Here is a 13658-nt window from a genome sequence, read left to right as displayed (position 1 = left end):
GTGGTCTTTTTTTTCATGAAAACTATACTTCTTCCATAGATTACTGAAAGATAAAAAACTAATAAATAAAGCTCTGCCAATACACAGAGGCCCCTGAACACTGAAACAAAACGGAACAAAAATCATAATCTTACTGTGTTTAAATGATAATAGAGATACAAAATAAAATGAAAAAATACCACAACTGCCCAGTCACCTATTCACTCACCAAGTGTAGGCCTACCTGACTCAATATGATCCTTTAGTGTACCATTTAAACTTAAAATCAAAAATGAGCTACAAGCTACAATGCTGATGGTGCATTCTTATTTCTTTTTTCTCAAAAATGTGCTACAGTACAAAGCCGCAATGGCTCTACTCTCTCATGTGCCTTATTCTGCTAGCTCATTTTGTCTTGCTGGCATCAGAATTCTCACTGCCAGCTGCAATCATTGCCACCATCCATAAAGGCTGGGATTGATCTGATCCATCACCAATCTCTGTCTCTCTTCTTCCAATTTACACTGAAGGTAACTGCTTCAAAAAGATATTTCAATATGTCCTACTTAAATGGCAATTAGTTTGACTCACACAAGAGAAATGTGCACTCACTCTCATTGGCAAGATGGGACAGTAAAGCAATACATTCATTAGCATAAGATGAAAACAAAATCATACATTATTATACAGAGTATATAATAAAGCATATACAAAAATAAAGTAAAAAAAAAAACATGCTGATGATCACAGAAGCAACTCAAATTTCCAAACATAACAGAAGGAAAAATAAAATATTAAAGCAAACACTTGGCTTGTGGTTAATAACTTCCCACATCTAAGGCCAAAAAAACTTTCCAAGTTTTAAGAAACAAATTATTTTTTGCAAATAAAGATATATATCAACAAAATATTACTGAAGAATTAGGGTGAGTTGCACACCATTTGGAATAAAACCACTCAAACATTTTCCAAAGACTTATGAATGATTTATTATAAGTCTGCTCAGAAGTGTACTTTTATCTAAATGACTTATTGATGGCAGGGTAAGCTATAAAAATATTACAGTTATGCTGAGTCTGCATTATGTAAATTGAATATTAAATATAAATTGTGACAAATGTGGCTTCTGCCAACATGGCATGACATATTTAAATTACGAAAATGATAAAGAGGGCTTGTATCCAGATACAAAGAAAGGTCTGAGGCTATGACGAAAAGCCAGTGAACTACAAGCATTTTTATCACTCCTGTTGTTTTTTTAAGGAAAATCTGCAGATCTGCTAAACCAATTAAACTCTACCTGTCATTGATCAGACACAGTAGGCAAATTGCAACATCTAGTCCATGGCCTAACATTAGTTGTAGTAAAAACAGTACTGGTGAGGGCCCATTTTTGTTTCGTCTGACTCCTGATTTATCCGACTTCAGCTTTTATTACCTCCATTTCAAATCTGCCTCAAAGGGAAACAACAGCTGCGGAATTCAAGCATTAAATCAACATATGGCCTTGCATTACTCTCACGTTTATAAATTAAGCCAGATAAAAATAAAAATGAAGCCAGAGAAATAATCTTTTTTTATATGACACCTTACTATATGTGACATACTGGAAATAATAAAAGTATTGGACGCCATGCCAAGTACTGGAAATAATAAAATGTATCTAACAGAGATATATAGGTCTGCAATTGGAATGAGGCTGATGATAAGGTCTGAACTTGGACTCAGTTTTATTGAATACTAAATTAAAATATGTTTTTACTATGGTTAATAAATATATGTGGTACCAAATGTGCAGTCTTGTTGGATTATTCCCCTTATCATGCCCTCCTTATTTTCTTTTTAGTGTAGGTCTCGTTCTGTCTCATCACAGCAGATTTTACTGTCTTACTATTCTTTAAATATACAGTGGGAGAAGTTAAAATAAGATAGCATTAATTTCCTGCATAAACTTCACTTTTTTTTAAAGAAATGTCAAGCAATGTAAAAGCAAAATATACTTTTTGATGTTGTTCATGTAAGGACAAACACAATTTGGAAGTCCTAATATTGTAGCAAAATTATTATTATTATTAATGAAGTTTGAGCATCTCTAACCTCTCTCTCTCTCTCTCTCTCTCTCTCTCTCTCTCTCTCTCTATATATATATATATATATATATATATATATATATATATATATATATATATATATATAAAATCCAACATCTGTCTGTCTGAACTACTTAATGGATTTAAATCGGGGTTTTTTTCTATAATTTGCCTGAACATTCCGGTTGATTTTGCGACTTTTCTAAACAAGCTAAGAATCATAGTTCACTTGCAGGAGCAATATATTTGTGCTAATCTGAGACAGAGGCTACAGGCCCAGGGAGGAGGAAGTGTGACGTCAGGAGTGGGAAGTCGGGCAGGACCCTCCTCACTGTCCTGCTTCACTACTAAGTGGGTGGAGCCATGGGAGGCGGTCAGTCTATTATAAGTACTAACTTATAAGTACAAACCTCTCTTTTTAATATTATTAAAGTACTGAAGTTACTATGTGTATTCTATAATACACTGCTAAAATAAAGGCCTCTTTTACTAATGCTTTCTAGCATTATCCGGTCGTCCTCACTAAGATGCGGTTTATCATCCAACTGAAGAAGACACACATTTAAATTCTATTTTACATAACCCCTAGAGACTGGTAATTATGGCAGAAAGCATATGGTTAGCAGTACAAGCTTGAATTCATAATGACATAGAATGGTACAGATGCTGAAATGTGTGTGTATGGTTTGCAATTTTGTATTGCAATTTTAGTGATACAGAAAGGGTGTAGTTGGCATCCCTACATGTCTCATGTATGTTATATTAAAGAAGATCTAGGGATACGACTCCTGATGCTGATGGAATTGATGGAGGTTCCAGCTGTGAGTGGTCAGACTTTGTACTGTTAGGAATTGCACCAAACAGACCTATGATGACAACATCTTTCTAACATACTGTATCATAAGTTGGTAGCCATTTTTCTGCTAGTAATAAATTCAAGAATATTTCATTTGCACTAGTGTCCACATCACCTCACTGTGTGAATCTAGTGGTAATTAGTGTCAAGTGAGATGCAGTACCAATTGCTGAAAACAACTGAAAGCCAGGGTATGCAGTACAGGTGAATATCCATCCATCTATTATCCAATCCGCTATATCCTAACTACAGGGTCACAGGGGTCCACCGGAGCCAATCCCAGCCAACACAGGACACAAGGCAGGAAACAAATCCCGTGCAGGGCGCCAGCCCACCGCAGGGCGCATACACACACTCACACCCACACACCAAGCACACATTAGGGACAATGTAGGATCACCAATGCACCTAACCTGCATGTCTTTAGACTGTGGGAGGAAACCGGAGCGCCCGGAGGAAACCCACAAAGACACGGGGAGAACATGCAAACTCCACGCAGGGAGGACCCGGGAAGCGACCCCAGGTCTCCTTACTGTGAGACAGCAACACTACCCACTTCGCCACCGTGCCACCCACAAGTAGATATGTAGCTGGAATTGAATAATGAAAGTACTACATATTTTTTTTTATTGGGATTACACTTTAAAACTGTTAAGCAATTATGCAATTATTTACAGTGCAGAAACTTTAAAAATATAGAGTATGCTGCCAAGCACACATAAGTCTCTTTGGAATTTTGAAAGCAAAGAGGTTAAACTTGGAAACACATGCATCCATTAAAATTTTGTTTCCTGAAACCATGGCATTTTTTAAATGCTTTGCTTTTAAAAGTACTCAAATATCTACTTTATAGGCCTGTCAACATTAAAAATTGACCATAAAAAGATTAAAATAGAAATCGACACCACTTTAAAATGCTGATCTGCAATGAGAGAAAGGCAATGAAAAGTAAATCAGCTAAAGTGCATTTGTGCAAGTGAAAGGGCTGAAGACAAAATGAGAAAACAGATAAAGAGTTCCGTTATAAATAGAATATGGAAGAACCTCTGCATGCAACATCACAAGTTTAACTTTGATAACGTTAGATATAGATCAAATGAACTATAGTTTTTATGCGGCTTTGGCTAAGGCTAAAGTCTCACAACTCCTGAGTCTTAAGTTCAGGTCCTAAGCTGAACTTTAGCACTATGCATATAGGCATTCACTTAGTAGATGCTTTTTTCCCAAATTTAAATCCAGGCTTTACCACTGCCTCTATGGCGTTTATACATTTTCCCTATTTCTCATACTGGCTTTAATTTTAAACTTCAGTTTTCCCCTTCAGCCCTTTTCTTGTCTTCTTAGAGAGTCAAGGCTCAGGGGATGTCAAAAAAACAGGGCTTGTAAAGCCTACTGAGACATTCCTTGCATGGTTTTGGGCTACACAAGAAATAAATTATTGTTGCTATTGTAAGTTGATTGTCAACCCTAAATTGGCCCAGTATGAGAAAATATTGCTTGTGACTGACTGCTATCCCATGCTGAGTTGGTTCCTTCCTTTATCTGGAGCTGTGAAGACAGGCTTCAATTATCTCCATGACCTTATTGAGTGTATATAATGAATACATACAGTTCATACATACATACATACACAAATTTTATCATTTTTAATAGTAATGTTCATCTAAAATTGTATGCCAAGAAATATATATATATATATATATATATATATATATATATATATATATATATATATATATATATATATATATATATATATATACTGTACTAGCAAAATACCTGCGTTTCGCAGCTGCGAAGTGCTGCCTTAAAATTTTTATTAAGAAGAAAATTAAACCTTTTTAAACTGAGGGAAAATATACCAATAATTATTTGTTAAGGATCTCTTTGTATACCACATTGTGAGTTCGGCCCTCCGGTTGTAATATGGCGAAGCTGTGCGCTGAGCTTACTCTTGAGCATGCAACGTACAGTTGGCCATGTGAACAGTAATCCTGTTTCAAATCTCACAGCTTGGATTGCTGCTGTCATAATCGGTTTGACTTTCATGGTTTGTTTCAATTATGACAGTATTTGTAGGACTTGTGTTGAAGAGACACTGTAAGTATACAACCAGTTTCATCGATAACTTCACATCTGGCTTTTGAGAGTTTAAACATTCATAAACATCAAAGTGTCCACTACTGAAATCGTCACCTGTGACTCTAAGATGTTTAAGAGGCATAGGCAGTTGTTGAATGGTGTAAAATATTTGGCCATTTCGGTACACTTGAAAGCGACAACCGAACAATTCAGCGGCAGCCATCAACTCACATGCAGATCTATAGGTGAAGGGCTTAAGCATTTCACTCTTATAGTGCTCCTGTGTAGTATAATTATCTCCTGTACCGTCATCACTCCACACCATGAACCTGTCCCAGTCATTCAATACATAAGACACAATGTTCCTCCGGATATCAAGAGTGAGCCTGATACGGCCGTGCAATGTGTAACACAGAGAATGGAAAAGGCAGGTGCCATCTCCGGGCATGGAAACCACTCGGTAAGTGACAGTTCTTTGAGCGATGGTGATCACCTCGATAGACATGTTAATGGGGGTACGGTTGGAATGATAGAGGAAATGAGTACCTGAACAATATAAAGTAAGTCTAAAATACCTACACAATAGCTATAATCGTAATAAATGAACAATAAAACAGTGGAGAAGCCGTGGATTAAATTAAAAGGCTGTAGTTATCAGCAGGGAGACGTGAATCCCGTGGCGTAGCAAGGAAGGGAATGGGAGACTGGAGCGACGGACGGCCTTATATAGGCAGGCAGCCAACAACGTGGGAGTCGTTGGGATGGGGGACCCAACGCCACCTCACATGGTGACCAAGCTGCAGGCTATGGACGTATATATGTACGTAAGTATGAATCAGTTAGCGTTGGGAACCCGCGTACCAAATTTTTTGAAGATGGGCCCATAAGTAACAAAGACCATTGAAAAGTTCAATATGGCGGCCGACAGTGGCATCATACCACCGAAATAAGTAAGTACATTGGTTTCAGTTAGCACAAGGAAGCCACCTACCAAATTTCGTGAGGATGGGGCCATAAATAAGAAAGCTCAACATGGCGAATGTTGTCAACCGTTATGATCGTTGCGTGTAGAAATTCGAAATGAAACCTGCTTAACTTTTGTAAGTAAGCTGCAAGGAATGAGCCTGCCAAATTTCAGCCTTCTACCTACACGAAAAGTTGGAGAATTAGTGATGAGTGAGTGAGTAAATGAGTGAGGGCTTTGCCTTTTATTAGTATATATATATATATATATATATATATATATATATATATATATATATATATATATATATATATATATATATATATATATATATATATATATATATATACATAGAGACGTGTGAGTCACTGTTTTGCACCCCAAAACACAAGGCTGAGTCTCAGTACTTTAGCAAAACCAGCTTTATTCAGCTTGAAACAGGAACAGCATGGTTATTTATTGTAGCGAGATTGATGGCCAAGTAATACTGTTCCCTGCAATTATAATGTTCCTTGCATCACCCATCGACAACAGGCGCTTATACCGCGACGGTGATTGGCTCGGATTTGCTTCCTCAGGGCTCCACTGCAGCGCTGTGAGCCTGTGGTTGCCCCGACAAAGGAATCTTCCACAGACGTGACAATCACACTTCAGGATGCACTTCGAAAAGTCGTCTTGTTTATAGTCCCAAATGAGTTTAGAAACCTCTCATTACATACAGTATATATATGTATATATATATATATATATATATATATATATATATATATATATACATACACTATGTGTGTTAGTCTGCTTGACCTCAATAAAACTGTAGCTGTAGCAGAAATAAATATGTAGCTAACTTTTCTGTACACGATATTTGCAGGTTTTTTGTTTGTTTTTTATTTTAACCAACAGACTGTGTGGTTTGGACCTGGGTTGTGAGTTCAAATCTTGCTACAGACACTGTGTCATCTTGAGCAAATCATTTCACCTGCCTGTACTCCAATTGGAAATAAGAAGAAATGCAACCAATTGTACCTCAAAAATCTTCCTCCCATCAAGCAATTCCAGTCTTTGTCTGCTTTTCATAGTGACTTAGTTTTGTTGATGGTCATTGAAAAACACTGTTTTACAGGAAAGTGTATTCATTTGAATTGAAACAGATAATCAGCTATGTTCTGTCTGAGCACCATTTTTCTGGGTGCGGCACAGCACATTTGAACTGCACCCACGGCTCCTGAGACAGCCCCAAAATCTCAGTCGTTGTTGGTGATATGTGCTGCTCGATACCTCCAGTCACTCATCATTTACGTATGATTGTGTCTCATTGCGCGATAATTAATGGCAGGTGTGATGAGAGTCAATATGCATCTAAGAATGCTATAGTCAAGAGCAAAAAATGTTGCTTGCTAACTATTGAGCTTTGCATCTTCTTGAGCTTTAACACATTTTCTTCTTCCATTTCAGAATGTGACCACGTCTCTTTTTTCCTGTTCAGGACATCACATCATCTTCAGTCATTCCATACAACCTATTGATGAGTCATGCTTTTCATGTGGCCTGTCAGTCAGTTCTGCTGAATCCTTCATTTGAACAAAGTATGATTTTAGTGCAATGCAGAGCTTTAAAATTAGCATAATATTAATAAATATTGACAAGAAATTTATCAACAAATACAAACACACGTCACCTAATTTTTCTATAATGTCAATAAATTTTAATCAAATCTATTACGGCATTTTTGAGATTTTGGATTATTTTAGTTTTTCTGTTGTGGTGGGGACTTACACTTATATATTTGTATATCGAATATCCTTTCTTAGCAGACACCTACCGGCCTAGATGTATCATCATCAAATTTCAGCAAATTTCAGATAATTTTTTTGAAAAATATTCACATTTTAAAAATATATTTCCCCAGTTTTCCTTTTCATCACATCTTTGCTGCCCAGCATCACCAGAGGCAAACCTTCATTTTATTTTAACAGCCTTGAATTAATGTCACATATTTGTCCCTTTTGGATTAGCACACTTAAAGTCCCTTTCTAACTGTTCAAACTGATGTTTGCTCTCCAAGATACTTTGAAGAGGAGAGACATATTTATAGCATTTTAAATCAGAATGAGATATTTCCTAGATTTTCTTCTGCATCTCAAACATGTACAGTGGTGTGAAAAACTATTTGCCACCTTCCTGATTTCTTATTCTTTTGCATGTTTGTCACACAAAATGTTTTTGATCATCAAACACATTTAACCATTAGTCAAATATAACACAAGTAAACACAAAATGCAGTTTTTAAATGATGGTTTTTATTATTTAGGAGAAAAAATCCAAACCTACATGGCCCTGTGTGAAAAAGTAATTGCCCCCTTGTTCAAAAATAACCTAACTGTGGTGTATCACACCTGAGTTCAATTTCCGTAGCCACCCCCAGGCCTGATTACTACCACACCTGTTTCAATCAAGAAATCACTTAAATAGGAGCTGCCAGACACAGAGAAGTAGACCAAAAGCCCCTCAAAAGCTAGACATCATGCCAAGATCCAAAGAAATTCAGGAACAAATGAGAACAGAAGTCATTGAGATCTATCAGTCTGGTAAAGGTTATAAAGCCATTTCTAAAGCTTTGCGACTCCAGCGAACCACAGTGAGAGCCATTATCCACAAATGGCAAAAACATGGAACAGTGGTGAACCTTCCCAGGAGTGGCCGGCCGACCAAAATTACCCCAAGAGCGCAGAGGCGACTCATCCGAGAGGTCACAAAGACCCCAGGACAATGTCTAAAGAACTGCAGGCCTCACTTGCCTCAATTAAGGTCAGTGTTCACGACTCCACCATAAGAAAGAGACTGGGCAAAAATGGCCTGCATGGCAGATTTCCAAGACACAAACTACTGTTAAGCAAAAAGAACATTAGGGCTCGTCTCAATTTTGCTAAGAAACATCTCAATGATTGCCAAGACTTTTGGGAAAATACCTTGTGGACTGATGAGACAAAAGTTGAACATTTTGGAAGGCAAATGTCCCGTTAAAAGGAACACAGCATTTCAGAAAAAGAACATCAAACCAACAGTAAAATATGGTGGTGGTAGTGTGATGGTCTGGGGTTGTTTTGCTGCTTCAGGACCTGGAAGGCTTGCTGTGATAGATGGAACCATGAATTCTACTGTCTACCAAAAAATCCTGAAGGAGAATGTCCGGCCATCTGTTCGTCAACTCAAGCTGAAGCGATCTTGGGTGCTGCAACAGGACAATGACCCAAAACACACCAGCAAATCCACATCTGAATGGCTGAAGAAAAACAAAATGAAGACTTTGGAGTGGCCTAGTCAAAGTCCTGACCTGAATCCAACTGAGATGCTATGGCATGACCTTAAAAAGGCGGTTCATGCTAGAAAACCCTCAAATAAAGCTGAATTACAACAATTCTGCAAAGATGAGTGGGCCAAAATTCCTCCAGAGCGCTGTAAAAGACTCATTGCAAGTTATCACAAACGCTTGATTGCAGTTATTGCTGCTAAGGGTGGCCCAACCAGTTATTAGGTTCAGGGGGCAATTACTTTTTCACACAGGGCCATGTAGGTTTGGATTTTTTCTCCCTAAATAATAAAACCATCATTTAAAAACTGCATTTTGTGTTTACTTGTGTTATATTTGACTAATGGTTAAATGTGTTTGATGATCAGAAACATTTTGTGTGACAAACATGCAAAAGAATAAGAAATCAGGAAGGGGGCAAATAGTTTTTCAAACCACTGTATATGTTAAGAGTTAATTGGAAGCTGTAAATTGGAGAGTGTGAATGTGTGTACAAATGTCTGATGAGGTTTGTTTCCAATTTTATGTCCATTGTTTTTGGGATAATCATGCACTGTCCAGAGCTCTGAGCTGGATAAGCAGATTAGAAAATAAATAAATAGTTGGACATTTTCCTTTCTCCGTGATAAACGATTTCACTTCACTGCCTGAGCTCAACATGCAAAATCCAAGGAAAATGATTGCCAGATTGATCATGCCCTGCTTATCCTGTGATCCCTGAGCCAAGCTAAAATGTTAAGGCTAAAGAATTCAGGTATGATTTCCTCACAGTGTGCCCCATGCAAGTTATTATTTCAAAAGGGAGGCAAATTCTACTAAAGAAATTGATTAGATCTTATGAAAGCAATGAATTACTTAGGATAGGCTATAGCTCATAAACTGTAACAAAAACTAAATGATTTTGGAAAAAAATAAAGCATTGCTACTGAAATAAAAACCTGGCCTTAGGGAACAACAATGCACAAATATAGTAGGAGGACAGTATAATCTATCAGCTGAACTAAGATAATAATGCAGTATACATTTTAAAATCTGCCAAGTAAATGGATATCACACTGCTTTATTTTATAAGAAGTTCAGTTTAGACATTATACACTGCTTGAATGACACTTATGTTTTCTATTATATTGTACTCCAGAAAAGAAAACTTTCAGTGTATTTTTAACTCTGTTTTATGGGAATGTACTGTAAAGCTTAATCTGCATCACTGTAGATTGTTCTGCTTTCTAGCTTATAACTGCCTGTGCTTTAGTTTTCTTGTCACCCCTCAAGCAAACACACACACACCCTAATTATTCAGTTCCCTGCCTTTCCTCCAGGGTTAAGATTCTAATTTTAATCCTAATGGTTCAACAACTACCATGCTAATTTCCTTGATTAAGGCATCCATGCAAACAAGAAGTCCCCAACTAAGCAATGATGTAGGTTATGCAGGAGTATTCATGCTTCAGGGAATGCATAAAATAGTGTAAAGTTTCAGTAGACCTTAACAGCACAGAAACATATCAGAGAAATATAAATAAAAGACCTGTGTGCATATCGAGGAGTATGCTCTGTTCATGCTCAACCACAGCCACTATATGGTGAATGCATGCACTTTTACATTTTTTGGAGCTTGCATGCACCTAATTTCACACTACAAAAGACCTCTGTGCAGCAAACACTGCCACGCAACAACAATGTCATTCTAATAACACAAATTGAAACAAAGCAAATGCTGCCGCTCAACAACACACAAGTGAAACGTATCAGCAATGGAGGGCAAGGCTTGAAGTTTTCACTAAAACACTGTCTATCTGTAGGTATTTTCTTGAGGCAAAAATTAATAGAATTCATATGGCAGCAATACAGCTAAGATATGATATCGCCAGTGGGGCAGCAAGCACAGGTAGGTCCATGTCCTCTGCACTGGGTAATTCTTAAGAGTTAGCTGACACCTCTCCAAGTTCATGAATATAGTAAAACTGCTAGATAGACTTTGGGTTAATTCGGCTGGACCACTGAGTAAACTACCTGGATTTAGCTGGTTGGCTGTCTGATAAATCTCAAAGATGACAGAGTTGTATGTGGACATGAGAGATTGTATGTAAGTTAAAAAAAAGGAAAAAGAGGGGAAAAAAATAAAACAAAAACATGGTTCAGAACTGTTACGGCTCCCACAATGTAATGTAGCACTATAAGAAACTAGAGAAGAACAAATAATATTATATTTTTCTTGTCTTTTAGCTGTCTCCAACACTAGTAAAAGATGGGCAGTTGTGATGGCAGTTTATTTAAAAGCTAGGATGCTAGAATCTGTGAGCCACCATCCTATATAGGCAGAGAGTCATGATGTGACATGAATTCTTTCACATTTGACTAGCAAATGGCATAGTAACAGTATATAATAAGATGTTGCCCAGGAAAAAACAGCAAAATTTTCAGGTGCCAAAAATAATGTTTATAATAGTTTACTCAAATATACCAAAGTATGTGAAGTGGCCAACAGTAACTATAACCAATGTATCAAGTGATCAAACTTCTTTGTAGATATGTAAAGATGTTAAGACCTTCAGAGGAGACCATATCCGATTAACGGTCAACAACAGTTGGTGAAGTAATAAGACAATGCTAGCAAGTAGTGTGCAAGAGTATATGGAAATGGTGGCATGCTGATGCTTTCTGTTGAAACTCTGCAGTGTCTGCTGTTTGAAATACCACCTTTACTGCCACCTTTACTATTTATGGTCATGAAAATTATCAGATAGTACCTGAAAGTGCTTTACAGTGCAAGAAAAATTGCAACATAATTCAAAATTTCAAACAGAATGCTGGTCTACCACAATACCAGCTCCAACTTTTAAAAGTGAAAAGGTGCATAATACAAGAAACGTTAACTAAATAGACACTTTCTGTATCATCAAATGCTGTATGTTTGCATCAATAGTTTCTGTATGCGGAATGTAAGCAACAGTTAGTCTAGCATAACCAGCAGGAGCTATTGGAAAAGTATCCATAAGAAAAGACAAAGTCAAAAGATGAAAAAGAGTTAAAAGCCAGGAATTAAATCACATGATTTCCAAAGCCAAATTGCAGGACAAGACATGAGTCATGACCAGGAAAACCTATAGAAAAAGCATACTTTTTGAGAGACATTCAAGCCGTTATTTCATTAGTCAAAGATCACAACCTCTGAGGGCACACCCCTAGAAAAACGTTAGCTAACCTAATGAAAGGTGAACATACCACTGACCATTGTAACATAACAAAAACAAGTGTAAGCTTACAGTTGAAAAACTAATGAAAGATCCATAATCTACATCCAACAAAAAAAAAAAAAACTAAACTCAGATCTCTCAAAATAATGATGATATCTTGACAGCAAACTTTTAAAGAAAAACCTAAGATTGGTTCAGCTGCAGACCTCCACAGCTGTACGATCCAGTAGCTCCGCTGGACAGCCAATTGGATTACAGGTTTATGCCACCTGGTTTGCTCTACCTGAGTCAGATAACCCTCCCCCAAGCCTATTCTTTATCATATTGTAACCAGGCATATCACTGACGTATAATGTAAGGCAACAACCTTCTCGACAGAGAGGATCTCTGGAGGTCTGCAGCTGAAGTCTTTTGGGAAAACCAGGAGATATGCGTAAAGATAGCAAAAAAAAGGGTCTAAGCTGGAAGATCAAAAATAGCAACCAAAAACAAAGTGTGAGACAAAATTCAAAGTCAAAATGTACAGGCAATAATACTCAGAGGAAGAAACAGAGCAAAGGTCTTTGAAAGTCTTTATTAGGTATCTGTGAATTGTTTAAGGAAGAAAACTCAGGGGGATGTGTTCCTAGCAACTGGTACTCAAAATGGTGGGACCTGAAATTGAATCTAAAATGAAAGAATTGAACAAATTTTGACAGGAAAGAAAACTCTGACCTCAAAACCCCCCAGTTCAAGGACAAGATCATGCCATTTATATATCAAAATGAGCAAAATCAAATCATGATGGATGAAAAAGTATAGAAAGATTAAACAGGTAGTCCAGTCAGAACAGATGTACATTGGGTGTACAGATCAGTTTACCTTTAAATGCTGTGGTTTTCTATCAGAAAAGACAAATCTCACACTTTACTTGGTGCTGTTTGTACAACTATCATAAACAATAATATGGGCTACATAAATCTGCAATCCACCCAATGTGGAACAAAGCCACAATCATGTTACTGGCTAACAATTCATCTTAAGTGTTCTGACTGCTTTGTTATTTTTATGTTATTTCCACTACTTGTAATTTATTTGGTTAATTCCTGATATTGTCATGCCTGGAATAGTGTATGTACAGGACAATTAAGTCAGAGATTGATTTATAATATATCATCTCATGTTGCATTCACTGTTTGCT

At 37.0% G+C, this 13658-nt stretch overlaps 1 protein-coding gene across 6 annotated transcripts in view; it reads right to left on the bottom strand.

The window, feature by feature from the left end:
- lzts1 (leucine zipper, putative tumor suppressor 1) overlaps positions 1 to 13658 on the bottom strand; it is a 160531-nt gene that overhangs the window by 46371 nt on the left and 100502 nt on the right. The gene's annotated exons all lie outside the window — the stretch shown is intronic.

Source organism: Polypterus senegalus, chromosome 11 (assembly GCF_016835505.1).
Source record: "Polypterus senegalus isolate Bchr_013 chromosome 11, ASM1683550v1, whole genome shotgun sequence".
In the NCBI taxonomy this organism is placed as follows: domain Eukaryota; kingdom Metazoa; phylum Chordata; class Cladistia; order Polypteriformes; family Polypteridae; genus Polypterus; species Polypterus senegalus.
This window is presented reverse-complemented; position numbering and strand designations above follow the sequence as displayed.